The sequence below is a fragment of the Gouania willdenowi genome, chromosome 12 (assembly GCF_900634775.1).
Source record: "Gouania willdenowi chromosome 12, fGouWil2.1, whole genome shotgun sequence".
Taxonomy (NCBI): Eukaryota; Metazoa; Chordata; class Actinopteri; order Blenniiformes; family Gobiesocidae; genus Gouania; species Gouania willdenowi.
In genome coordinates this window covers 31,998,406-32,002,696 of record NC_041055.1, presented here as the reverse complement: position 1 = coordinate 32,002,696, position 4,291 = coordinate 31,998,406, and positions in this window count along the sequence as shown.

Here is a 4,291-nt window from a genome sequence, read left to right as displayed (position 1 = left end):
TAATGGCTCAACTTATTAGATTGGAAAGGGTTTATAAATGTCTTCAAAGTGGAAAAAATGTGTAGAAACGGTGTTGAAATTTGTAATGTAGCAAAAATGTATTGAAATGAGCAAAAAAATATGGTATGAAAATAGGTTCAAACATGGACAGTTTGGTGTAGTTGCAGAAAAAGGGTTAAAAAAAAAGAAGCAAAAATGAGCTCTTAATTGTTCAAAAAAACAATCTTAGTTTCTTAAAGGCGTTTGGGGACCCCCTCCCAGAGTCTTGCAACCCCAAATAAGGGCCTGACCCCAAGTTTGAGAACCCCTGGTGTAAACCAACTAATTCAGTTGTAGATCTGAACTAAAATGAGTTTGACGTCCCGTCTTAAAACAAAAAAGCTCATTTCACTTCTTTACATTGTTATTAAAATGAACTAATCATTTTTCTATTGGTTTTTATTCTTTTTACCAATAAAACTAGTGTCAGATCTGAAATGTGTCTGTATCAGGTCCATGGACTGGTTCCACTGGTACAGGTCATTGGTTCCTCATATGGACCCTCACTGTTAGCACGTGTCATGCTGACGTCACACACTAGATGGCAGTAAAACATTCTACAGAAGTTTAAACCAAACGTGGATATGGTTGGAATCCTCATCATCACATGAGAACTGATTAAATACACACATTTTATTTGATTTATTTATTTTTGAACATGTAACAACAAAACCAGTACATATGTAAAATAAAAGGAATGTCACAAAACCAGTTAATTTCCAAGAAAAGAAGTCTGACGTACTTAATCCTACTCATAATAATTTATCTTTAAGCTACTTTTATATTATACATACACAGATGCACACATACATATATACACAATGTACATACAGTAATATTATATACTAACAATTTACTAGTTATAATTACAATATAAGCTACTTATATACATATAAACACAATTATATTAATAAAGGTGGAGACTTTCAGTTAATATATATATATAAATGCTCAATGCAGATCTGCACCAGACAAGAATCAGACATCAACATGCTGCTCCTCAGCTTTGTGTTCAGTCTATTACAAGTGTGTCAAACTCGAGGCCTGCAGGCCAAATACGGCCCTTTAGTGCATCCTCTGTGGCCCGCAAGAGAAAATGTGAATCATTGTGTCAATTACCAACTAATCTAGTTGTAGATATCTCCAAATTCCTCTAAATACACAAATTCAATGAAATTCCACAATATTTACAGCCTCACAGATATTTTTTTTAATCATATGATGTCAGTCAGTTTTAATCTCAGAGTTGGAAAAACTCTCAATTGTTTCAAAATCCTGTAGTTTATTGAATTATAAATTATTCCACCAAATTTCCCCCAAATTAAATAAAATCCATCACACAATAAAGGAAATGTCTGTCACCTCTGCTTTATTTATTAAATATCAGTCATACGTGCAAGTACACACGAGAGTAAATTTACCAACGTTTGTTTTAGTTTTTGCAGAACAAAACCACAAATTATTCCAATATCCCTTTTTTATATTTGTCTCACTATGTTATAGTATGAAGTAATGTTCAAGTGTCTTGTCTAACCTCTAAATATGAATTCATTTGCATAAAAGCTGAACCCAAGTAATTTGGCCTGATATGGAACAAAATGCAGGGTTCAGACCTGAAAAACATTCAGAAGTTTGTGTTTTTGCTGAATTGTGATGATGACTGGTTCAAAGTCTGTGATGTTTACAGCCATCATGTTTGCAGAGTTTTAAAGTTCACTAAATGATCTTTAAAGTCATGCTACAGTAAGAAGATAAATGATGGTTGTGTTGTTGTGTGTAAGCTGCTCACACCAAGCAGGAACTTTCCACTCTAACCCTGGGATGTGTGACCATCACAGAGCAGGTTTACAGTAAGCATGGAGACCATCACAGAGTGTTATACCTGCTCCACACAGGGATGAAACCATAGAACTCATTATGTGTTGGTTTGTCCTAAGAACCCAAAAACATAGTATTTGAGGTTTATTTTCCCAAACTCGCCTGTTTTCCAGAGTTTTAGCCTCTGAAAAGTCACTTTCAGAGCACTCCTAAAAACAGGCTGTTTTTGGGCCGTAATGCATATGCATGAGTGGGCGTGAACACACACGCTGCTTCAGTGTGTGTTTATCACAGCAGCAGTGAATCATTAACAGCTTTCCTTCTCCTCCTCATCTTTTCTAACCACAAGAATATTCCATTTAAGATGATAATCCATTGTTTTGTCCGACCGCGTCGTCGCATTGGGTCACAAACACGTTAGATCATACCATAAAAGCGATACGAGGTGACATAACAGCTACAAAAAGTGAAACTGATAGTGAGCGTTCTTTGGTTTATTTATAAACTGGATTATCTATATACTGAACATAAATATATTAACTGTAATCTCAACCTTCCTTCACTATGTTTGTTTTAAATGAGGTAGTTTGAGAGGGAGGAGCTCACATTCTTCTAGGGTAGGAGGAGCCAGGATTGTCAGAAGGAGGAGTTCCAGCGTTATGATGTCACACCGCGAGAAAAATCCAACTGTCCCGTTTGGAGCTGACTTTTTACAAAACGTGGGATAACAAGGGAGGGAGGAAACAGAACTTCATCAACGTTGACCCACTCGATGAGGCTAAAGGGATGTATATCACTATAGCAACACCATTATAAAGTGATTTTTTCATAATTCTTCCCCTTTAAACAGAATACATTAGAAAACTTAAATACAGAATTGAAAACTAATGACATTTGGTGCTTAACACTTCATACAACCTTTGAATTTGAAATACTCATGTTGGTTTAATCACTCTCTACTCACAGTTATTTCATTTCTACAGAGAAAATAACTTTATTCACATCAAAGTTTTAAGTTCTGTTTCTCGTCCAACTGAAACGTCTTCATCCACATTAATATCCACTGTTATCCAGGAAGTCTATTATTATTACTATTTGCTCCATAGCATACGGTAGTCATCTTAAAGGTGTAAATCCCTGTTTTAATCAGAAATTAAATGGGTTAAAAGTGACCAGAAATGGTAGAAAAGGTGGTGAAATGGGATTTTTTTTTGTAAACACAGAAATTGGTTAAAAGTTGCAAATTAGAGTCAGAAAATGAGTTTAAAGTTTCAATATTGGCTTAAAAGTAGCAGAAATGAAATAGAGGGAGGAGGTTTTGGGGTAATGTAATTCAAAAAGTAGGAACAATTCGTTTAAACTGGCAAATAATAGGCATGAAAAATTGTGAATGAGGTTAAACTGGCAAAAAAAATAAGCAGAAAATATGGTGAAAAGAGGTTAGAAGTGACAATAACGGGTCAACATATGTGACATTAGGTGGAAAAGTGCTGAACATGTCTGGAAAGTGGAAAAAATGTGAAGAAAAGTCATTGAAATTTTATGGAGAAGTGTCAGAAATGGGAGAAATATAGCAAAAAAAAAGTGGTGAAAATAGGTTTAAATATGGTGAGTTTGGTGTATTTGCAGAAAAATGGTTAAAAAAAAGCAAAATGTGCTCAAATTGTTTTTAAAATATTTTCCTAGTTTGTTGAAGGCATCTGGCGAGTGTGGAGGACAAATATTTCCACCTGCATTCTGTGTGTGATGGAAACATCACACACAGTGTATACACACACACACACACACACACACACGGATAAAAGAGAAAAAGATCAGCTGCCTGTCAGTGAGGAATATCCATGTATGTCACTCATTGTCATTTATCTCACAGAGAAAGTCACATCTATGACATACATCCCTCACATTTCTATGACGTCCTAAACGTCTTTTTTTGAGTTGCTCACACATCAGACTTCATTATTTATTCCTGCTTTTTCCCTGAGGAAGACGTTCCCTCTGAGGGTCAGGGTACCCTGTCCCATAAAAGGCCACAAATATGATGAAAACAAACAGACATGAGCACCGTCAGCAACACAGAACTGTTAGAAAGTCTTTGGTCATGACAGTCACACTAAACACTAAGGGAGGAATCAGTGAAGGGAAAGAAATCAAAGATGGAATAAAAGATATAATCTGTGGCCATTGTAGGGAAGAGAATTGGGGCCAATTTTGATAGAGAAAATAATTTTGGGCAAATCAAGAATAAAGTAGAAATGTTCATTCACACATTTCATATTGCCCGTCATTGAGCTACAAAAGAAACTTCCTGTTAACTTCAAAACAAAAGCCCTGTTGACAAAAACATTAAAACCTAATGGAAGACAAGAAGTATTTTCAACTTGTTCCTCTTTTCCTTTGACTTGCATTCAAACCTTGTGATATTTGAGATTAT